General features: G+C 40.4%; 1 protein-coding gene and 1 long non-coding RNA gene across 12 annotated transcripts in view; one reads left to right on the top strand and one right to left on the bottom strand.

Moving 5' to 3' along the window:
* LOC128105495 (uncharacterized) overlaps positions 1–25,108 on the top strand; it is a 61,575-nt gene that overhangs the window by 7,616 nt on the left and 28,851 nt on the right. Inside the window, exon 2 of the long non-coding RNA XR_008216353.1 lies at positions 17,399–18,266. This is a non-coding gene — a long non-coding RNA (uncharacterized LOC128105495). The remainder of the gene's footprint in view (positions 1–17,398; positions 18,267–25,108) is intronic.
* Ttll7 (tubulin tyrosine ligase like 7) overlaps positions 8,496–25,108 on the bottom strand; it is a 217,840-nt gene continuing 201,227 nt past the window's right edge. For 6 of the 11 annotated variants that reach the window (XR_008216342.1, XR_008216344.1, XR_008216345.1 and 3 more), the window contains 5 exons: positions 23,798–23,911; positions 18,671–18,843; positions 17,998–18,190; positions 16,725–16,857; positions 8,496–15,709 (listed from right to left, as the gene is read on the bottom strand). The gene's annotated coding sequence lies outside the window, so the exon portion shown is untranslated. The remainder of the gene's footprint in view (positions 15,710–16,724; positions 16,858–17,997; positions 18,191–18,670; positions 18,844–23,797; positions 23,912–25,108) is intronic. The other 5 variants (XR_008216347.1, XR_008216343.1, XR_008216346.1 and 2 more) reach the window with 5 other exon arrangements.

The following is a 25,108-nucleotide window of genomic DNA, read 5'->3' as shown; positions in this document are numbered from 1 at the left end:
CACACACACACACACACACACACACATACAGATTCCAGGTGTCAAACTCAGACAGCCAGGCTTGGCAGCAAACACCCTTACCAACTAAGCCATCTCTTTGGGCCACAGAAATTTCTTATAAAGTTAAATTTACCCTGCAAACATGCTTGCTATATAAACCTGTAAATCTGTTCTTGATAATTATCCAGAATGAATGTTACCCACAAAAACACTGTGCCACATTGTTAATGGGCTCAAATTTGGAAACAACTGGAATGGCCATCAACAAAATAATTGCCAAACAAAAATTTTAAGTTCCATTCCAACAAAGCTATCTTTAAAATTCACAACTTGGAAGTTACCATGTTACGTTGTAAAGTGCTGTGCTCTTGAAACTGAAAGGAGGGCAGATATATAGATGCCCTAAATCAGAGACCTCCCCAGCTTTCTGCCAGCATTGCTTAGTTATAAAAGTTCTAACAAAATTGTGTGCTAAAAACTGAATGTGGTGGCATAATCCTATAATCCTCTCACATGGGGCTTGGGAGGTAGAGGCAAGAGGATCTACAGTTCAAAACCATCCTCTACTACATAGAGAGTTGAAAGAAAGAGGGGGCTGTCTCCAAAAATAATGAATATATCTGTAAATTCCCAGACCATATAAAATGAGTTTGCATCTTTGTTTTTCAAATTCAGAGGAAAGAAAGCAACAACAACAATTAACTTTTGCCCCTAATGTCCTTGAAATGAGAAGTTCAGCATCAAAATAAGTAGACAGTCTCAGAAGGAAATGCACACCAAACCTGTCCATCACATCGAGGCCCATAGTCTGGGCTGCCCTGTGATCCCTCCTAGACACACAATGACTAACTTTATAATTACTGTCATCCATTACTCCCAGGAACAATTCCATGCTTAGACCATTGATTACTTAATCAACAATCACTTTGCAAACAGAATAACAAAAATTATTTAACAAGCAGTAGTGGGTCATAAACAAGACCATGCTGAGTAATGCCATTGAAGTTCCACTCGGCTACTACAAAGTTGGAAACCCCTTTTACATTAAACTTTATGGAGTTGCCTAGATGTGTGTGTGTGTGTGTGTATGTGTGTGTGTGTGTGTGTGTGTGTGTGTGTGTGTGTGTGTGTGTGTTGCATACATTTGTGGGTGTTGCTGCTGCTTATCAAACTTAAGGTTTTGTTTGAAAACAGTTCAGGTAACCATTTAGAACACGCACGGAATGATCACTATCAAGCTGTTCTCGCACTTGTTTGGACATCTCTGCCACCATTTAGTCACACTTCTCGTTTAGAGGTGTTCGTTATTGAACATGCCCGGGAAACCATAAAAACATAGTACTTTTTACAGGATATGTAGGTGCTCAGTAAATGTTTATTGAGTGACTGAGTGAAATAATGCTATGGTCACAAACAGCCAACATTTCATAATCTCATCTCCTAAGTTCACTTGGCTATGGTTCCAAAGAGCTGCTAGGATCAGAGGTCTTTGTGTCTACAGTCAAAGTCTATATCTTCGGTCCCATTATTACCATTTTTGAAATTTGGGGTAACTTTCCTGAGTTTTCTATGTCTCAATTCCAACCTTTGGACAATGATAAGCCTATTCATTTCTAACATAATTATAGAAAAAATTGTGCACCAAACATTTTGCAGTTGATTATAAAAGTCTTGCAAGTTGTTCTCACTATTATTCTTAATGTTTTCCATCATCAATCTTCTAGTTCTATGATAGTATAATAGCTAATAGCACAAATTTGCTGGAGCTAACCCTCTGGGCTCTGTTTTTCACATCCATAAGATGGTAATGATGCTAATAGTTGTTGCATAAGATTCTTACAAACATGAGAAAGTTAACAGGTGACAGGCTTTTCATAGCAAACACAGGAGCAGAATTACTATCATGGTAGTGGTGATGCATTAAGAGTTATATTCAGTGAGGGAAGTTTAGCCTTAGGATTACATGAGTTTCACTTCCAACATAACCCCTTACTTACTATGTGGATTTTAGTAAATTGATTAACCAGTTTACACCTGAGTTTTCCCATTCACAAAGAGAATCATGACAGTACCATCACACAAAGTTGTAGTTGGGATAGAATGAGAGGCTATATGTAAGCTCTGAGGCTAAGACCCCACAGAGAGTCAGCATGTTATGAACAAAAGCTATTATTGTCAATGTCCTGTGGCTGTCGTCATCATCATCATCATCATTATCATCATCATCTCTGTCAAAGGAACTCATGTCTATAGTTTCTAAATATTAACAGATAAAAGGCCTGGCTAGAGTAAGCACAGGGAAGATTCTCAATAACACTACTTTAACTTATAAACGTTATAGTTCCCTGTTACAAACTCCTAATGCTCTGAGATTTCCTGTCATTCCCTAATTTGTCTAGGACATAATTCACAATCTCTCACCCTCAAAAACAAACCTCATTAGCTCTAGAGGTCATTTTCTCACCACATCAGTTATCCCTTTAAAACTCAAAATATAATCACTGAAAATTTCCCAAAGAGATGACCATGTGTGACTTCTATTTGTAAACAGACATTTCCTGTCCCAATTGCCTGTTCTAAAATACCTGGCAACTGCTTCCCAAATTACCACACAGAATCTTACATGAATTGTAAATGTTTGGCCAATAGCTCAGGCTTAATACTAACAAGCTTTTACATTTTAAGTTAACCCATATTCCTTATTTACACTGTCATGTGGTGGTACCTTTATTAGCATGGCATGTTCATCTCCTGCTCCCTCTGCATCTGGCTAGCAACTCCTGACTCCACTCATCCCCTTTCCATCATCCTTAGTTTAGTTGCCCCTCCTAGACTTCCAACGTGGCTTCTGGCCAATCAGGGTTTTATTAAATCAACTCAAGTAACAAATCTTTATTGTGTACAAAAGGATTATTCCACAGCATCTGTCCCTAAAGTTGTCAAGCAACTATATATCCTTGACTAGCTCACTATTTCTTGGAAGTGTATACACTGTTTCTTAATAATCAAGTCTACAAACTAATGGTCTGACATACACCAACATCTAAATGTAAAATGTAAACAATGGACAATGAACACGTGTTCTATGTTAGGTTAAAATCACTGCCATTAAAATTCCAAGGAAATGGATCAAATTGGAGTTTGACCCTTAGCACCACTGGCAAAAACTAGCTCTCTCCACCCTTCAATTCTCTGTCCATATGTAAAATTCTTTTACCATCTTGAGGAAAAGTGTGACTTGAATATCCCACAGTTATGAGAGAAGAGATATTAAAGAACAGAAGATTTGATGTCTCATTTTATAGACGAAAAATAGTGTGAGATGTTAACTAACTCAGCCAAGACCATAAATTTATTTAGGGATGTATTAACAAATAGTAACAGTAATAATGTCTCTCATCCAAAAAGGCTTTCATGATTCACAGAGAAATTCAGGCTTATGATTTTGCTTCACTGTCAGGCTAAGTCAGAAGGTGGAAGGACAACCTTATCATCTACAGTTTCCAGATGAAGAGAGTTTAGGAGTGTGGAACAACTGAACCATGTTAACACCCTTGTACCTGCAGAAGTCCTCCACTTCCATGCCTGCTGCTCCCACATTCTCAGATGATGTTATCAAACCACCTACCAAGACAGAAGGGAATTTTTCAAGTGTGTGGCTTTATTTTCTTTGTGGTAGAGAGAACATGACAACTTTCCAGTGCATTTTCCTGACATCACAGAGACAAAAGGGTCTTCCTGCCTTTATCTGCTCTGCCCACTCCACCACAGAAGAATTTCCCATAAATCAGACAGGGAAGACCAGGTTTCTGTTTGAAGACAAGCTGTTTCCAAACTTCCAAGAACTGTGGTTTCCACAAACTTCATTGTATACATATTTTCTCTCTCCCTTTTCCTCCTTCTCCTCCCTCTCTTCTCCTTCAACCTCTCCTTATGTTGGAGTTACATCCAGACCCAAATACATTTTTTAGTATTTACAAGATTGCCAGATCTCTTACACTTTACCTAATTCTTTTTTGAATTAATAGGACACTAAGGTTTCTTACACATTCTATCTTACAATAAATCTTCTATTCTAGAAGTTATGGTTGTGTTTAAACCTAGGCTTGAATTTTATTAAAATATGAGCAGTAATTGGTTGGTTTAAACATCTATAAAGGACCCTTATTAATTTAATCTTATCAGTGAAGCCCATTTCCCAGGCTGTATATTCATTGGTTCAATAATAGGTGTATAATCCAGCTTGAGCCAATGAGACAATAGGGAGTGATGTCTAGGGCATCTGAGAAAGGGGATGTGCTTTCACTTCCTGATCGATGTGAATAAAAAGTGGAATACCCCAGCCACTGTTCAAAGCCATTTTAAGACTGCAAGCTTTGGGCTAAAGCCAAGATGGCAGTTAGAGAGGAAAATACAGAACAAAACAGATGTCTGGTGAAAGTGTTGATCTATTATATGCAACTTCATTTAAAATAGAGCCTATTTATTTCCTTTTAGCCTCATTGAACCCATAAATGCCCCTAATAGCTCAGTTATGCTGACACTAAGTTCTTGCTAAGTACTTTCTTTCTTCATGAAGTAGAGAAAGGAAAGATGCCTTCTCTCTGGCCAAAAACCAGTAACACATAGCATTATCAACCAAGGAATCCCATGCCCTATCTACAAAGAGATAGCCAATGACAGATATACTGGAAAGACCTAAGAAAAAGAGGTATTCTACCCAACTCTCTGTGAATTGTTCTCTTCTTCTTGCCACACAGAAAATAAATTTAATATGAAAGCTTAGAAAACTCAAGTAAATCAGTATATTCTCAGGCTCATTTATAAAAAGGAAAAAATGGTTCACAACATTCAAGATTCCAATGCTCTATTGAGGGGCTTTGTCACTTGGGGTTTCGAACAGGGCAGCATATTATGGTGGGAACAAAGGGCTGAGGAAATCTTTGATACCATTAGCGAAGAAGCAAAGAGAGACAAGTGGAGTAACATACCAAGGTCCCATGGTCCTCTTTGAAAGCACACCCCAATGACATAATGACTCATCATTAGAATCCATCTCCTAAAAATACACAATGACATATTTCCCAATAGCTTCTTCTGGGAGTTCAAGTTTTTAACACCTGAACCTTGGGTGGACATCACCCCTATTCAAACCAGCGACCATATTCAAACTAACCACATCATTGTCTAGAGAGAGATATCTGCTGCTGCTGCTGCTGCTACTGCTGCTGCTGCTTAGACTTGTCAGCCATTGAAGCTACAGGATGAAATGAGATGAGATTATATGAGCTTGTATAGCTATTCATTCACTTCTTTAGAAAGGCTACCAGCATCCCTAAATGACATCTACAGAGAAGCTCCACTCCCTTAACAGAATGCTACTGTCTCCAAACTCTGATGCATTGCAGTCTTTAATCACATGTGGATATGATGTGATAGCACTCAGAGTATTCAATGGACTAGAGAAAGGTCACAGTGTCTAGGTCTAAAAATAAAATATCCATAAGGAAATTTCTGAACCAATTTACCAACTTCCAACCCTATTCTAAGTCCCTGTCTCTTTCCACGGGATAACGTTAACTTAAGAATCTCCTCCAATTGAGTAAAGCATGACAAATAACCAGTATTTTTCACCATATGCTATCCATAATGCTCTTTATAGTCCATTATTCCTCAGAGTCCCATTGTTGAAAACCTAGGTGCCCTCTCTCTTTGTCTCTCCCCCTCTGTGTGTGTGTGTGTGTGTGTGTGTGTGTGTGTGTGTGAGAGAGAGAGAGAGAGAGAGAGAGAGAGAGAGAGAGAGAGAGAGACAGAAAGGCTGGTGTACCTTGAATGTATATACCAGGTGTTGGGTCAGGGGACAATATTTCAATATCCAGTTATTTTCTACTATCACTAGCCACTGTATTTTTTTTTTTTTTTTTGAGATTGGGTCTCTCACTGAACCTGAGGCTTGTCAATTCAGCTAGGCTGCCAGACCAACAAGCCCAGGGATGCACTTGTTCCCATGTCCCTAGCACTGGGATTATAATCATGTGCTACTACACCTGGCTTTTACATGGATACTAAAGATCAAAATCAAGTCTTCATGCTTGTACAGTAAGCATGTTATCTATGAACTGAGCCATCTCTCCAGCCCCAGGCTTTCTCTTGATCTCAGTTTTTAACAACATTTTCTAATTCTCCTGATGAGTCTCAGATCTCCCTGACCTAAAACCAGCTCTTGAGGTTTGTTTAGCAATACATGGAAGGAGTTACCCCTCATTATGAATACAACTATGGAAGTAATATGAGTTTAATGGCTTTAACTATTTCAAAAGCCAATGCCAAAGTATTCTAAAAGTCTAACAACAGCAGCTCACAGCAAGGAGTCATCAAACCTAACTTTATCCTGTAGATACCCTAGCGTAAGAATGGGGTACTTTATACCTAGCAGTGTAAACATTATCTGCTTAAGAACATCACTAGCTCCTAGTTACCCACTAGTTCCATTTGGATATATATTTACAAAATGAGATTCCTAAATTACCTACAATGTCATCTGTATCTAGTGATGCATAAGTGACCTTCCAAGTTTCCTACTCTTGCTAAATAACATCTCTAATGACAGTCAAACCAAGGAGATGTGGGTTTTCTGATGATGTGTGGACCTGATATGTTTACCTGGATTCAAATAAGCTGAAGTCCTCATCAATTACCAATGCCTCCATCTCTAGGTAAACCCTAAGAAATATCTAAATACTCCAAGGAACATGCTGTACATTAAAAATGCTTTAGAATGGGTTTCTATCCAAATGTCACTGCCTATTGAGAAAGTGGTCTCAGAACAACCAAATCAACCACTCACTTCATGGTTCTCAGGTGCTATCTTCCATCCATGTTACTCTCCTCAATTTCTGAACAGTTCCCCAAATAGTGCTTTGTTTACTGGTTTGGCTGATAAATCACTTCTGCTTCATACAATTCTTGCTTTTTTTTTGCACCAAACTTTATGCATCTCCAATTTGATAACATAGACTCAGAGAAACATACTGGGAAACACTGTGGCCAAACGAGGTAATCTCCTTCTGGAAATAGGAGCCCTGCAAATACTCTGTTGCTTCATAATTTATTCTGTAAGGGAGGCTGTACTGATATGTTAGAGGAGGAAAAACATTTGATAGCTCTTTTCTTTTCTCAATTCATGAATAACAGGCACCCCACAAGTGTAGATAAAGACCCCATGTTTGGAAAACAGAATATGAAAGGGACTTCATCTACTTTGTCTCCACAAACCTTCCATGGCAACTCTTCTTTAAAGAACTATCTGTCTCCTTGGACTATCACACTATACAGTAATCAACTGCAGACCATTGCAGGGTGCTCACCATATCAGGGAACTGTTTAAACTCACTCCCTTTACACATGTAGTTCTCTCCTTCATCAGTCTGGATATTAAGAGCAATAGTCAGGGACTGACTCTAATTGTATTAGTATGTGAACAATAATTTTGAGTGATTTATAAATTCTCCCCATCACTTTAAACCCACAGCAGTCTGTCACCAAATAAAAATTTAGTCAATCATCAATCAGTCAGATCACCTTCTTTTCTTCTTCTGACATTTTTCTTTTTCTTTTTTTTCCAACCAACACACTGGTGTTTGTTGAGGAATCAATATTAAGGACAAATTCTAGAGAAGAAGCAGCCTATAGCATTTACATATTGAGAGTCCTCATTATGTTCCCAAAAGTATATCAGATCTTATACTGAGAAATAAAAGTAGAATGACAAATAGTTAATGAGTTAAAAAGCATTGAACAACTAGAATGCTCTGATATTTCAATTTAATAAAACTCAAATTATTACTAGATATTTATTGGATGGTCTGTTGTGGACTACCAAAGAACTCTATTGTTTCTATTTGACAAGAACTTCTCATCTAATCAGGAAAATACAAAAAATAAACATGACAATTTTTTTCAAAGACAAAGTCAGATAGACTTGGCAACAAAGGAAGCTATGTATCATTTGGTGAAGCACAGTGCAAAATCAAGAGTGTCAGAAGAAGTGAAAGGAAAAAAGATGTTGAGAAGTAGAAGATGATTCTCAAGGACCCAGATATAAAGTCTGGAAGGCAATAGCTAGGGGGTGGGAGTGTCTGGAATACGCAGGGCCTGGGCAATGTCCTAACTTCTCCCTTGGCTACAAAGAACAGTCAAGTCTTTCTATATTTCCAAGATGGATTCATAAATTAACTAAAAAGAAAACAAGCCAGCTAGCTCAAAGAAGGACAATATATCAAGGCAGTAAAAATAGTAATAATTAGGATTGAATACATGAGGACCCACCAACATGGAGAAGTATTAGTACCTGAAGACCTGATCCAATATGAGCAAATACTCCAAATGATACCATAAAACTATGTGTTAGGAATATAAATGCCACTGGCTACTTCATTCATTTATTTATTATTTATTTGTTTGTTTATTTATTTATTTATTAAGACAACTCCACATAGTTAAAAAGGAAGGTTTATTTTGGGGTAACTTACAACAAGTAAAGGGATAGGTTACAGGATCCAGAAGAGGTGAAGTGCAGTCCAGTGGTGTTCTCTGGAGAACTCTGCTTGATCTACCATCCAGCATCCATGATTACCAGGAACCAAGAGAGCCGGCACATCCAGATCTTGGGTCTTAAGGGCTCCTGTCTTGGCCCTGCCTCAAAGGCAGGTGATAGGTAGGTGTGACAGTTACTGGAAGCCTCACTGGGAGTAGTACTTACAGGTCAAAGCTGGAGCGGCTACCCACTACAGCCACCAAAAAGCAAAGCACAAGAAATCATGATCAATCCTCTGTCAGATGTGGGGTTGTTGAAGATCTTTTCCATTTCTGTAGGCTGTCTTTTTGTCTTATTGACCGTGTCTTTTGCCCTGCAAAAGCTTCTCAGTTTCAAGAGGTCCCATTTATTAATTGTTGTGCTCAGTGTCTGTGCTATTGTTATTATTTTTAGGAAGTGGTCTCTGGTGCCAATGCTTTGAAAATTTGATTGGCTTTGAAAATTATAAATTTATAAACTCAAGTTCCATTTGCTTTTGGGATACCATCTTACGAGGACTCCAATTTGCAGTAAGGCTTGTTAAGGAAGGGAATGGCTCAGTTGGCTTTAGCCTACTTGCTATGGGTGGGTTAGGACTTCTATTGGTCTTTTCTGTATCAAACACACAGATTGCAAGCCCAGTGCCACTTTGAGATCTTTGGCAGCAGTTAACTCTGCAGTTCACACATGATTGAGCCTATATGATAATGAGTACTCAGAGACGGGTAATGCCTGGGGGGGCGCTCACCAACCTAAGACAGAGCACCTGTGTGGCCTGGGCAGACATCTCCATGACAGGTAAGGTGACCTGCTGACATCCCACGCAACCTAAGTCAGAAGCTCATTTTTTAGTAAAAGGGGGACCTGTAGGGCCCTGGTCCCCATTTTGGGTAACTGTTGCCTTGCTTGCTGACCTTGACCTTGATATCCTCCCTATGCTAATTCCCTGCTGGGTTCCACCCTCCTGATTGCTTAAGGGAAGTTCCTTGTCTGTGTATCCTGCATAATGGGCGTTAACAGCTTAGATGCAAGATTATAAAACATCGGTAGCAAACTTCTGCCCTCCAGGGTTCTCCATTGTGCTGTAAGCCTGTATTTAAGACCTCCTCCCTCCTTCAATAAACGGCATTTGACATTAAAAAAAAAAAGAAAGAAAGAAAGAAATCATGATCAACAGTCAAATTCTAAATGTCTGAGATAACATGAAGAGACTGGGGCCATGTAGAACAGATTAGAAAAAAAAATCAACTTGACACAAAAACAATATTCTGCATAGAAAACTAAAGTTGTATCTTGTGAGGAGCTGAGGAAGCCCCAATATATAAGAGTGGATGAAGACCTGAGTGGTTCAAATTGTTTGATATGGGCACAGTCCTGACAAGGACTGATGCCTCGGACCCATGAGAGTGGCAAAGTCTTTCCCATACAGGTCAGGCTTGGGATTTGTGAAGGATTCTCTAAATGTTGGCAGTGTGGGCAAGTGCAAATATTTATGAGTGATTGATCCATGTGTATGAAATTCAGTCCTCTGAGACTGCTCCCCTATGGAGACCTCCTACCCTCACTAGCTAACTGCCACCCCTGTGCCCTTCATACTACATGTCCTGGGGTCTGGATGGTTGCGGAGGTGGTGCCATCCCATCAGAGTACCCACAGCCCACCTGATGCCAGATTTTCTGTAAATTGCATGTGTCTGTGTGCCTGTCCTTTCTTCGTTTCCTGATTACCTAGGTAAGATTTCAGGACCCGAGCTGCAAGGGAGGAGGTAGTATCCTGAGGCTACCTGACAATGTGAACTTACATCACACATGCTATGGAGTTCCATGCTGTGGGTTGCAGAGAGGATAACTTCCCAGCAGACATTTCACACAGTGAGGAGTGGCATATGGAAGACACTGCCAGAGAAGAAACAGATGAGGGAAGCGTGTCAGGAGGCAAGCTATGTTGTCATCTCAGTGTCCTTGAATTATAATAGGCAGAAAATCACCCGGGGGTTTATTCCAGTGTATTCTCATCTGTCCTTAGTTCCAGGAGTCACCAAATCCCTGAGGTTCTAGCAAGAACCAGGTGATACTCAATCCTTGGAACTCATCCTGCAGGACTAGGGTCTGAGTGGCAGGTTACTCATCTAGACAGTGACAATGCAAAAAGGAGAAGAGAAGCCCGAGTTGAGTAGCATCAGGAAGTAGAAATGACAGAACTCAGTGACTAGCCAGAGTAAGAAGAAATAGTCATGTTTTCTCCAAAGATCTTGGAAATGAATAATTGAGAGCACCACGGTGTCATTAACTGAGTCCTCAGTAAATAAGAGAACTTTACACATCTTTATTCTTAAAAAATTGTAGGAATATTCTTAGTGTATGAGGCTGGTTGTGTGTGTGTGTGTGTGTGTGTGTGTGTGTGTGTGTGTGTGTGTGTGTGTGTGTTGCGTGTGTATGTGTGTGTGTGTGTATGTGTGTGTGTATGTGTATGTGTGTGTGTATGTGTATGTGTGTGTGTATGTGTGTGTGTGTGTGTATGTATATATGTTGTCTCCTATCCACTCAGGCAAACTACTGACTATTTTTCTGCCATTTGGTTTTGCTACTGCTGTTTAACACATGGGCTAAGCATCACAGGAAGCATTTGGGGACTAGAATCCATTTCTCTTTGCTTAGTGGGCTCTGGCTGCTTTGTTTCACTGAACACTTTTAACGATTTGTCCCTGAACAAACTGAAAATATGCCATTGGGGAGATTAACTGCCATGGAAATCCAAAGAATCTAGAAGTCCTCAAGGGCAGTATGAGAATTTTCAAGTGCTTTCTTCCACAAATGAGGAGGAAATGATGGCAAATGGGGTTTAAGATTCCCCAGGAAGTAGTCCAGAGAGGGCCAAGGAACCCAGCAACCACCTCATTGTCATGAGAGTCCATTCATAGTCTTCAAGAGAGAGTGAATGATGTGGAGACAGTGAGGTATGCACCTCCACCAATGACCTAGAGTCATTGCTACAAGTGAGAGGCAAGTCCAGAGGATCCAGACAGCTGTCAGTAAAGCATCAATGTGGATGAACACCAGGAAGGGGCAGGGCAATTTCGCTTTTCGTTTTAGGTTCTTATTGAAGCAAGACCCAGCCTCCCTCTGTCTTTGTCTCTGTCTCTGTCTCTGTCTCTGTCTCTGTCTCTGTCTCTCTGTCTCTCTCTCTCTCTCTCTGTGTGTGTGTGTGTGTGTGTGTGTGTGTGTGTGTGTGTGTGTGTGTAGAAAAGAGAGGTGTGAAAGAGAGAAGAGAAATGAGGGGACATTGTGCTGCTGTGAACTGGTTTCCACAATGTATAGGAAAGCAGTGCTTAGAGCATCTCATGACTTCCCCCAGGAAACCATTCTAAGTGGGCCACGTGCCCAATGGTTTCTACCCCAGTTAAGTAAATAAATGAAATATGCTAATTAGCACCCTATTAGCTCACAGCAGGGAGTAATCCATGGCATTTTGATTGGAAAGAATTCTGTCATCCAAAAGGCTGGTCTGTAACAGAATGCAAACTGGCCCAATTTCCTCCCTCCCTTCCTCATGGCAGCTGTCCAAATGTCTGAGAAGCAAACCTCACAACTGTGCACAATTCCAAGGGTGTCAGAGCTCCATGAAAGCACCTCCCGGCCTCCACTGAGCCTGGCTCCATGCCGCACACCAAGTGTGGATTTGTGCAGTTAAGAAATGCAGGCCTGAGCTCAAAAGCACAGAGCAGGTTAAGGAGGGGCAGCACTTATTTCTGTTATTAGAAGCTCCCCACTTTCCTCTCTCTCCTTCCCAGACTCTGATTCCTAATGTACTTGAACTCAGACATACATGCCTGTTACCACAGAACAGTGCAGCTGGCACAGTGTTCTGAAAAAGTTGGTGGGCAGGGCTTCAGGTTTCAGGTGGGGAGATGCAAGCTCCTGTAAGTTCACCTCTTTCCACCTTTACTGTTTCAGCTGCAAGGAAATGCCTGCTAGCGCCAGCTTTCCTATTACTGTTTCAATGCCCAGATTTACACCTTGCCCATCCTTTTCTGGTGCAGAAGGGAGAGATTGAGGATCTTCCTAGACATGGAAGAAATAGGTTCAATACGAGAACCATTTTTTTCTAGTCTGTTCTTTGAAATCATCCACTTCCTGGGAGCTTTGGGGAGCTTAAAGGGATTAGACATTATGACACATATGTCAGGTTGCCACAGAATTTGTCAAAAATCCCCATCAGAGTGGGAACTGATGAAATGGGGTTCCGTTATATCATGGATGGGTTTACAGCACAGGGACTATTCTTTGGGTCCGAAGTTGTAAGGATCACCTATATATTTACAAATGGCTGTCTAGTACAAGGAATAGAGCTGAAGAACATGTGTCTTAGAATCTGAATGTCATAGAGGGAATGTTCTAGTGGGTTTTCTTTCTCAAATGTGATTCTCCTTTTATGGGATGACCTTATAAAGCCAAACTGATATTGAATGGCAGTATAGTGCAATGTTAAAAACAGCCTTCTCTGCTCATTCTTTGGTGTACTCAGCAAGAAAAAGCTGATTCATATTAGAATTAAAATGTGCTACCAGTTTTGCATTGGTTATTAATGTACCCAGTCCTACTGCCCACCCTAAGGCTTCTTTTGCCTGGAAAGAAAAATGTGTTTATCTTGATAAGATAGACATTCAGAACTAATGCTGGGTACCAGCTGTTGAATCCACACCCCCTTTAGGATTCAACTTGATTTAAATCTTTAGGAATACAAGTCCTGGTTAACCTTATATCTGCTTCTTATCCACAACCTTTATTCAATTGCATCAGTTGAAGTACCTGAAGAAATGGTTGGGCACCATCTGACACCAGTGTCTTCTTAGATTGCCTTTTATCCTTAGGAAGCATGGGAGTTAACCTAAATGATTCAAATGGCAGGGGAAGGCATCTCCCCACGCCATCTGTGAATTAGTATGCAGCCTTCTGGAACCCAACACCAGGCAACAGACTTTCCTGTTGCTCTCCCTAGCCTCACCTCTGGTTCAGCTGGCACAGTGTCCCTTCACTGCTTTGGGCAGGGCTGCCTAATCTTGGACTTAGACAAATGTCTTGACTATACCACTGTTATAAAGAATGCAGCCACAGTACGGGATAAAGAAAGGAGGCCTAAGTGTTCCTACGTAGCTTGTAGTGGCTGAGGAATAGTTTCCCTTGAAGTTCATCCCTTTTGAATACCTATCTTACTTTGAGACAAGATTTCTAAAGGGAAAATTCACAGTCTGGCAGTGGGAGCAAAAGACAGAAACAAACTCTATTGACACTCTAAATTAGATGTGGTTGCAAGGCCACTCGAAACGACAATTTCCCCCATTGCAGCTCCTATTGACAGATTACAAGCAAACACCGCCTGCTACCTGGTATTTCTACCTGCTAATTACTTGGAAAGACTCGGGTACTCAACAACTGACCTGAATGCTCTTGTAAGTTTTAGGATCAGTGATTGGAGGGGTGAGGAAGGACTTTTAAAAGCCACACGGTGAGGCTGACAGTCAGTCAGGAGCTGTTGAAATCACATCAAAAATATTCTTGCAGAATAATGAAACTTTCAAGGCAGTCAATCTCCCTAGGCGCTTGTCTTTGCCAACAGTCAAAGCAATAAGGAAAACTATCAGTTGTGTGGAAATTTTTCTTCTTTTCCTTTTCTTTCTTTCTTTTTTTGTTATGTTTGGTGGTGTTGTTTTTGTTTTTCTTTAACACTGACTATAAAAACACCCACTAAGCTGTCTGCAGACTCTGCTACATGGCAAGTGCACCATGAACTTCAGGTAAGAGAAGACTTTAGACTCCAGCCCTAAGTTGATACCTGGATGATACATGCGTCTTTTTGGATGAAAAAAAAATACCAGGACTGAAGAAAGAATGGAAGCCGGAAAATGCCAAGAAACAGTCTAGCAAACATTCAGACAAGGGAAACCCTTCACTTGGGCTTTCACTGTCCCAGTAGAAACCCCAGGGACTCTCCCAGGATAGTGTGGACACTAGAGATGATGATGGTTCTTGCTTGAAACAGGACTCGTGAGGCACTTCTGTCAAATGCCTCTCCTTAGGGGACATCCACCAATTGTGCATTCTGTGCCACCTGCCAGGAGCTGGAGATACTTGACACCCATGGAGCCATGCAATCATAAAGCTGCAACGACCTTCATTTACAAGGAGAGAAGGAGGCTCACAGTCCTAGGACTAGCTAGCATTGTATTCTTGCGTTTTTGTACTTGGACAAGAGCGATTTCCATTGAATACAACTTATACCCCAAATACAGGTGAGAATTTCCACCCTGCAATATGCAGTTGAGGAAAATGAGTCCCAGGCTAGTTGAAGGTCACACAGCTTGTAAGTGACAGCAGAGTTTCAGCTTGGGGTGCTAAGCCTCAGATATGTGGATGCACAGCCCTGACATTCAGTTCTAAACAAAAGTCACCTGAAAACCAGTGCTCTAGGCCTCCAAGTCCCCAGAGAAGGACGATACCCAGACGACATGCTCACTGTTACTCGAAAGTTCACAGAGAGACACATAACATGTGTATGCTTGAAGCTGTACATAGCTGAAGCATAGATTGTGTGAAGTTGAATCTCAAAACTCTTGAAAGCATGGTTTTACCCATTTCAAGAGCATCTTTGAGCTATTTCATGTCTATGTATCAAGACTGCTTCAAAAAAAAAAGCTGGTCAATTCTATTTAACACTGTTTTATTTATAATGGAAAAATGTCATGATAACCTGCTCTGAAGAATAGGAAGATGAATAACTATGGCGCAGCTGTAATCATTAGAAGGAGCTGCTATTAGTCCGATTTAGCTTTCTCTTCTGCAGCACTTACTGTGGAACAGGCACTCTGTTAATCCTCTTGTACACAATTCCTCATTTAATCTTCATAATAACCCATGTGATGTCATCCTGTCCTCGTGACACATGAGAAAGACTAAACACAAAGGAAGTGGCATGCCCCACTTTGCACAGAGAGGATTCAAGCCCAGATAATTCAACTCCAGAGCTTGCAATCTCACTTATTCCTATATCATCCAGTGTCTCCACCATTAAGTGGAAACTGTAGGGAGCCACATTGATTTACTCTTCATTTGACCTGTAGAGCAACAAAAATAATCTCTGTAGCAAAGGAGAAAGAAGAGAAGTAAAGATTAATACACCAAAAAGATAGCCATGCTGATTATGTTACCTTCCTGTCACTGTGTGACTAAATTGCACCCCAAAGTTTAACTTGAAATAGCAATCATTTATTGTGTCAGTTTCTGCAGTCAGGAATGTGAGAGTAGCCTATTTATTGGATGACAGCTTCTTGGGAGACCATGCTGGGGCTGCTGAGTTGGACTTCAGTCATGTGTGAGCTGGGCTGGAGCACAGGACCTACTTCTGTAAGAGGCTCCCATACACAGTTAGTCACAAGAAGCCTCCATTCCTTGTGTTCTGGTGGGAAGTACCAATACCTTGATCATGGGCCACATGCTGCAAAATGGCAGCTGGATTGCTTGAGAGCAGTCGTGCAAGAGCAAGGAGAAAGCCACAAATCTTTCTGTGGCCAAAGGTAATGTATTTTCATTTTCAGAACTTTTGACTGTTAAAATTTATTCTCCAAGTGTGGCTCTTGCTCAATGGAAGGAGAATTAGTTTCTACATTTTCAGAGAAGGATTATATAAAAATTTACAGCTGGACAATGGCTGATCCCAAAACTCAGGAGGCAGAAGCAGGCGAATCTTTACAAGAGTTGTCCTGGTCATAATGTCTCTTCATAGCAATAAAACCCTAACTTAAACACTAATATACATCTCTGGAATTGATAAAAATCAGAAAAACTTTTTGCTAAAGAGAAAGCTAACGGTCACATTCAGCTCTCAGATACTCATCTGACCTTTATTCTGTACTCTGAAAATGGTAGATTAACCTGTAAGAGGAAGAATATTTTGGGAAGCTCAAGGACATTCTGATACCTAACTAGGATTCCTCCCAGGAAGACCCTTCTCTGCTTTAGTCTAGCTGCCCTTAAAATTGCCCAAAGTTGCACAGAACCTTCACACCTTTCAACTTCTCAGTTCTTAGAAGACACAGACCTATGGAATGTGTTGGTGTCTATTCTCTCAACCTGCTGTTAAAGATATTACCTACCCCTAGGCCTCCCGGGCCTTCATAGACGGTCCGTTGGGGAACAGTTAGTAGACAACACTGGCACATAAGTCCTGCTCCTCTAAAGTGCCAGTGTGCTGAATCTCAGACTTGTGACGTGGTTTCTTTCTTTGTCCTGGATGCAAAGAAACTCCACTGTAAACTATCTTATGTGGTTAAAGTAGGGCTTTTCTTTTATACAATCCAAATTTTGCAATATCATGATCTTCATTTCCACAAGTCCTGTATTTAAAGTCATGGAACTTCCATTTTTAGAGCAAAGCAAGTGGAAACAGAAACTATTGTTTTAATATTTATCATGAGGTAAACATTGGCAAGAACTTTTTCTGTGTAGTTAGTGTCCTGGGAATGAATTTTTACTTTCTATTTAAGCAAAAAGAGGTGTGATTTAGGAGTGATTGACAATTTTCAGTTCTGTTTAGATCAAGACATTTGAGATTCCTTTGAGAACAAGAGGATTGATGCTTTTAACAGGAAATGTGGCTATTACTTATGTAAACCCAGTTCCAACCCATGGTTTTAGTTTAGGAAGAAAAAAAAACACAGCAACAACTGTGAAATCCTGCAGGTTGAAATCATGTTGCAGGTCAAGATTATAAGTGTTTTGTTTATTACTGTAGCTAAACTGTGCCGGCTTTTGCTGTTGTCTTTTGCAGATGGGGAGCCGTGCTTTGTCTGAAGTGGATTTAACCTGGGTTTTGGAGCCCACAGGTGGCATTACTTAGGTTGGAAGAAAAGTGATTTCTGAGCAATGTACTCTAAACCTTGTGACTGTCTTGTCAGGACAACAGAGTTCAGCCTGTGCTCCAGGACAGGTGAGGGACTCTCCCGGGAGGAAATGGAAGTTGCCACGGTTTGTCCTGATAGATAGGCAGACAGACCAGAGAGAAGTCCACCACATGCTGAGGACAGAGACAGGTAGGGATCTGAATTAGGAGTCCAGTGTGGTGATAATTCATCTGTGTCCCCCAATAAAATTTATCTAAAGATCAGAGGATAAAGGTCAGTCACTATTAGTAAAAACAGAAGTCATGCAATGTTAGCAAACACCCTTAATCCATCTGTATCTCTGTGAGTTCAAGGTCACACTAGGGAATAGAGCCAAGCATGGTGACACACGCCTTTAATCCCAGCATCCACCATAGAGTTCTGGAGGTCTGGGCAGACAGACAGGAAGTGATGTAGCTTGGTGGAGAGAGGAAATGAGTTAGCAGAATAGAAAGCTATATGTCTGTTTAGACAGGAAGTCGCTCACTTTGGAAGCTGCAGCGAGGTGAGGTAAGGTTAGCTGGTGGCTGTTCCAATTCTTCTGATCTCTGTCAGATTTTCACCCCTATTTCTGGCTCCGTGTTTTTTATTTAATAAGACCGCTTAGAAATTCGTCTACAATCCAGCATGTAGAGATGGAGAAATTCACAGCAAGAGTGGAGTCTGCACTGCTTGAGAGCCTGTGGGGAGGGAAGCAAAGACCTTTAAATGAAAGTAAGAGGCTAGAAGCATCAAAAGTAACCACTGTCTGCAGAAGTGAGTAACACATTTTATTGTATTTCTGAGACACTGTTGTAGTTGTTACCCTAACTGCCTGGAATTGCTGCGATGAAGGCACTCTCCTACCCCAACCTCCCAAGCAGCAGGGGATGTGGGGCTGTGCCACTGTGACAAGCTGTATTATAATCTATAGTATGTTTTATTTCTACACTGAAAACTCTCAGTGAAGTATTAGGATTTGTATATGTTTGCTTATCATATATGTGGGTTGTCTATTCTATTTGTTATGCACGCTTCATCTACCATAGTAATAACTCAGCGTGTTTCTCTCTGTTCCCTCAAAATTTTTTAAAAAATAAGAGAAAGAAGCATTATATGTGCCCATGCACTACAGTTTACATAAGGCCATGTGGATAAATCTGTATGCACTGGCAGCTCACCTGTACTGTTGACCTCTTGAGCTTGGAAGTCAGATGTTGTTCACAGCTGCATGCCTTCACTGCGTGCCTTCTCCAATCCTTACTCCTCTGTAGATTTCACTTCTTCCATTTGCTTCTGGCAAGCAGTTTTGATGACAGGCATCAAACAGTGGTAAGCAAATGAAATGTCCATGCTGATAGCAAAAATAAGAATAATAGTAACGGCTTCAATACAATGGAGCACGCCAGGTATAAAGGTAAGAAGGTGGGCCTTTGACCTTAGGGAAGACCCCATAGATGTTATTGCAGAGAGAACAGAATGCTATTCTTATGAAGCACACCTCCAAGAGCCTAAGGCCAAGGCTGTGCCAGATCCTGTGTGCTCTGGCTTATCATAGTAATTTGCAGGAATATACCCATCATACACACAACGGCACATGTGTATATGATCTCATTCAGTGTTTATGACAGCCCTATCTTGTTGCATACTGGAGAAGACCTCTGATACATTAGGAGAAAAGGTCTCTGAGGCCTTACAGCTAGGAAATTATCGTAAAGCCAGGGACTAGGCCAGACAATGTGACTCAGTGTTGAAACACTGCGTCATAATGCCTCCAGGGCACTACAGTATTGTCTTCTCACCCTTGTCTGCATTCAGAGAAATTTTATTATGTCAGAGTCTTGGCTTTTTTGAGTCAAAGGAAGGAGTAGCTAAGGAAAGGAAATTCACTGAGTACATGCTTAGAACAAAGTAGAATTGAGAATGAGCCTTTTGAGAAATTGTTAATTTCTCAGCCTCACATCCATTTACCCTGCTCCTCCCTCGGTACTGCTGCCACCTTTAACCACATGCCTGGCTAAAAAGGGCACATTTCTCAGTTTTCTCCACATGCAAGTGTGGTCATACAATCAACTGTTGGTCAGCAAGACTTATTCAAAACAATCCTTATGTGCATAGGGAGTGTTTGTTGTAAGATGAATTGCTAAACTGTCTTATTAATATAAAAAAAAATACCCGGAGCCAGATATTGGGGTGAAAGCTAAAAAATCAGAGGAATAGAACAAGCCAGGTACAAGTTCTTACTCCTGAGAAATCCTCAGCCCAAGAGAGCTACTTCCTGTATACTCACGCCTATGTACTGTTCTGTGCCCTGCCATCTTACTTCTTCTCTCCACCCAGCTACATCACTTCCTCTTTCTGCCCAGCTTTATCACTTCCTGTCTGTCTATAAAGACCTCCAGACCTCTATGGTTAACTAGCACTCGGTTTAAAGGCATGTGCCACTTCCCAGTGTGGCCTTGAACTCACAGAGATCCGGATGAATCTCTGCCTCCCAAGATCAGATCACCAAGCAAGCTTTATTTGATAGAGCACAAATAAAATATCACCACAGTTTGTCACTGTCACGTTCGGCTTCCTACTACTTAGCACTTCAATCAAGACTGCATGAACTCTATAGCTCTCATCAGTAAGTGTTCACTGAAGAAAGAAAAAATAATAATGCAGCTTGGTATAATCTCAACTGCTTGGGAGGCTAAGGCATGAGTTCTAGGCCTGCCTGGACAGTTGTGAATATCTATCTGTGCCTGTTAGTTTTTGTCACTTTAACGAACTAGAGTCAACTGCAAGAGGAATCTCTGTTGAGGAATTATTTGCATCAGATTGGCATGGGAGCTTGTCTGGGGGGCACTTCCTTCATTGCTGATTGATGTAGGAGGACCCAGCCCCCTATGAGTGTCGCTATCCCTAGTCAGGTAAGCCTGTGCTGTATAGGAAAGGTAGCTGAGCAAGCCAGGGGAGTCAACCTAGTAAGCAATGCTTCTCTGTGGTCTCCCCTTTAGTTCCTGTCTTGAGTTCTGGCCTTGACTTCTCTTGGTGATAGAGTATAATGTGTAAACTGAAACAAGCCCTTCCTTCCCCAAATAGCTTTTGGTCATGGTGTTAATCACAGGGAAGCAGACTAGAACACATACACTTCAGATTATGGGACAGAAACACAGTCACCTAGGACTCTGATAACACTACAAAGTGGTCAGATCAAACCTAGAAACACATTTTCTTGAAAATGAGCTAGAAAGAAATAAATTTGTTCACATTACAGTTGCTAGAGTGAGTTTTGTGCTGCATGCACTCAGGGAATACCTAAGTTATTGATCAGAGTTGTACTGTTGTTATTGTACAAAGCACTGGGTGAGGTAGAAGGCCAAGGATGAAATCTAGCTTACACTGTTACCCTCAACAAGTCATGGGTCTTGATAAAGGGCTGAATCTACCTGGGAAACAAAGGTGCTGTTTTCTAGTTCACTCAGAGACCTACTCATCAAGTAGCAGCTCTATTTAGAGGAGATGTGCAGGCTAGCTGAGGCTTCATTCTAACTCTAACCAGCAAGTTGCTGTCTGATATCATGACGTTACATCAGTTTTCTGGAGCAGGAATCACTCAGAGGAATGACTACTAGGGTTAACATGAGGAACATGTAAGTATTTTCTCTGATCATTCCAGAAATAACTGGAGAAGAAGTATCCAACAGAAAACTGGACTTCTTACAAGAGGGAAGATGAGCATTTAAAATAACCTAAGTAGAACATAAAAGATGACTTTAGTTTTAATCATGGATTAGTGTACACTCATCTCATTTAATTCAACTACATCAGAATTAGATGTTCAGTGTCCTAGTTTCACAGAAGAGGAAGCAGTCTTGGAGTTGGTAAATAAATGTTCACGTCACAGTTAATGAAGACTGTATTCTAACCCAGGTTTGTCTGAATCCATAAGCCCTATACTTAATCACTCCTCTTCATTTCTACCTGGTGCCACCCAAATTTCCACACATCTGAATTAATGAAGTCCTAAATCAAGGAAGGTTCCGAAACCTGGGACAGCTTTGGAACAGATACTGCTGACGTGTCAGGATGCCTTTGTGCAGGGTAGGGATGGTGCCTTCCCTCTTCAATTCTTTCTGGTTCTGAAAGGAGTTGCAAAGATGTATAAAGCAGCCAAGATTCCCTCTCAGCATGACACAACCCTCCCAGCTTCAAGAAGTCAGCCCCAGAACTCTCCATGGGAAAGGGCAAGTCCTCACTAATGAAATTTCTCCTCTGGAGGTACAGCCTCCCTCTTGTGCTCGACTCAAGTTCATCTTGGGCTCACCCTCCCCTAGGTTATTTTAAGGCAGTATTAATGTTTTATGACTCATTTCCTAGTTTTCTTCTAAAAAAAAAAAAAAGGAATCACAGCCCAGGCATTCCACTTCCAACTCTGCAAACAGCTGATGTGTGATTTGGAAACATATATTTTATTGTGAAAGGGAAGGATATTCAAGAAATAAGAAATTATTTCTGCTGGACCAGTATCAGTTTCTTGATGGCTTGCTCCCTTACACTCCTGCCCCTCCCTCTCTTTCACCACACACATGTAAACACATAGCAGTTGCAGAGCTCAGCAGTGACATTTCCTGTAGAACTATAAAATTTACTCTAGAGAGACAAAAGGTCGTTCCTGAGGAATTTCTACCTCCAAGAGCTGACATGAGATTATTTCAGAGATACGCCTGTGGATTCACTTACTTTTTTTGGAAGTCTCTGTAGACTTTTCCCAGTTTCAAATGTGCACACACACTTGCACACTCCCATTTGAATTAATATAAATATGTATTATATTAATATAAGTATATTATATTGTATATATAATACAAATATGTATTATATTAATATAAGTATGTTATATTAATATAATACATATATTCCTCCAAATAAAAGCCAATGCTCGATAAAAGCAATACTAATAAATTAATTGTACTTGTTCTTAGAAAAGGTCAGCATGCACCTGATATAGAGCATAACTAAAGGAAAGAAGAATCAAGCTATAAAATGGCTACGATGTAAGAAAGGGATATAAGCTTTTAACATTTCCCAGTGGGGGGCTTCCAGGGGAACTCAGCTCACATCTGACCTGGCCATTCCCTAAGCAAGACCTGAGAATTCTCCTCTCATACTATTCAAGAGATAGTAGCATTGTTTTACTAGGCAATTGGTGCAAACTGTTCTAAAATCTAAACCAAAGTAAGGAAGGAACAGTAGTAATTGTATCACAAAGAAAATCTTATAGACTCACTCAGAACCACAGATGATGAAATCAGGCAGCTATATATAGTAAAAGTTATGAGAACAATGACACCTTATATTCAAAAAATAGAGTAGAAATATGACATCATTCAAGTTTATATATTAGAAAATTATGTGAATATCCACAGACATATCATCTCTAAAGTATTTTAATTACTTCTTTTATTTTTGAGATTATAATATAATTACTATATTCCCTCTTTCCCTTTTATCCCTCCAAGCCCTTTGACAAATCCCTTCTTTCTCTCTTTCAAATTCATGGCCTCTTTTTTTCATTAATTTTATACATATACATATATATGTGTATATATATATTTCTAAATACATAAGTAAAACCTGCTCCTTAGTTGCCTGTAGTTCTTTATGTAAGGTCAAGGCCTCATAGGCTTTCCCCCATCCACTTTGGCATGTTTGTTATTATTGTTGTCCTTCTTCAGCTCATGTTTAGACATTCATGTTGGTGAGACCTTTTGGTGCAGCTTCTGACATTCATAGGAGACACAATCTTAGGGCCAGTGAAGTCATGGATCTCAGAGGAGAACTGCCCCTATACTAAACCACCATAATCTTTAATTATATTCTTAATATTTGTCCTTATACCCACAGATAAGTGTAGTCCATGCCCTTCACCATGAAACTTCTTTGTGTAACAGATGAGGGCTATTACAGAAACTACAACCCATCAAAATAAAGAGTTGTAAAGCCCAGTCCCAAAAGATACATCTATAGTTGAATTCCTGCACCCCAAGCTTAGGGATCATTTTGGAAAAAAGAGATAAAAAATGCTGTGTAAGCAACAGAAATGCTAAGTTTTCTGTGAGTTTAAATATTAAATCCTTAAGAGAAATTTATTTCTTTGTGTCATATTAGAAAGGAACACTGGAATGGTTACTGTTGTTAATTTGACAAAAGTTAGAATTATGGGGGAAGGAAGTCTTTCTGATGGACTGTCTAGACGAGGTTGACCAAGTAGCATGTCTGTGGGGGATTATCTTGATGACATTAATTGATTTGAAACTTACCCACTGTGGGTAAAACCATCCTCTAGGTAGAAGATCCTGGTCTGTATATGAGCAGAGAACAGAACTAGCATGCAAGCTGTTCTAATTGTTTTTCTGTTGCTGTGAAAAAATGCCCTGGTGGAAACAATGACAAGAAGAGTTTATTCAGGCTTACTGTTCCAGAGAGATGGGATAAATCATGGCATGGAAGGCATGGCAACAGGCAGAGAAAGCATGGCAACAGGAGAAGAAATTTGGGTAATTTCACCTTCAAAAACACACAGGAAGCAGAAAGAATATGAAGTAGGGTGAGGCTGCAAACATTCAAGATCCATTCCCAGTAACATACTTCCTCAACAAGACACTACTGTTAAAGGCTCCATAACTTTCCGAAACAGCACCACCAATAAGTCTCAAATACATGAGCCTATGAGGGACATTTCTCGTTCAAGCCTCAATAGATGCGTTTGTCATTCTCTGCTTTCTATTGTGGATTCCATGCAAGGAGCTTCTTCAAAATTCTGCTTTTACTTTCCTGCCATGATGGACTGTACCTTGAACTGTGAAACCAAATAAATCATGTTTATCTTATGCTGCTTCTGTCAGAGTATATTATTACAACAGAAAAGAAGCAAAGACAAAATTTTTAGTGTGTGAGAACTGCTTTCTTAAGTTCTTGGTACCCAGACTCCTGTTTTTTACATTAATAAGTGTTGAGTGATGGCTTCATGTTAATAACATTACATATTATTTCATTAATTCCTCAGATCCCATATTCCATTACATAGGTACTGTCATGACTCCCATTTAAAGGACGAGGAAATTGGGGCAGATGTAACTAATTTTGGAAGCAGTACAGATATAACTAGACCAATCTGATGCTGTCCTTCAAGTTCCTGAAGCTCAGTCCTACACTTTTGGAGGCTTTGTAGCTAGCTATCTGTTTACTGGGAGCTTGGAGCCATGGTAGAGTTCACTGGGGAAAGAACTGGAATTCCAAGTGTCTCTAGTGGGATAACAATCTATGTATATCAGTACCCGAAAGTGTCATTTTCAGACAGTGCTATCATTGCAGAGTACTTTGAAAAACTGCACATCTCCTTTGTAATAACCTTATAGCAAAGTATTACACATTTTCCTATAAACCAAAGTGATGAAATGATCAGCTCCTAAATGATCACAAACAACTTGTAAAATCCTACTGGGTGAGGCATCATAATGTTCAATAAATTGAAGCTATTACATTATTGTTCTTGTATTAGAGACACAGCACCTCAGTGTCTTCCAGAGAGAGTGGTTTCCCAACCCTTTCCTAAGAAATTGTGTGAAAAC

This window comes from Peromyscus californicus, unplaced genomic scaffold (genome assembly GCF_007827085.1).
Source record: "Peromyscus californicus insignis strain IS unplaced genomic scaffold, ASM782708v3 Scaffold_9__1_contigs__length_137607984, whole genome shotgun sequence".
In the NCBI taxonomy this organism is placed as follows: Eukaryota; Metazoa; Chordata; class Mammalia; order Rodentia; family Cricetidae; genus Peromyscus; species Peromyscus californicus.
The sequence above is the reverse complement of the archived record's forward strand: the minus strand, read 5'-3'. Positions and strand labels throughout refer to the sequence as shown.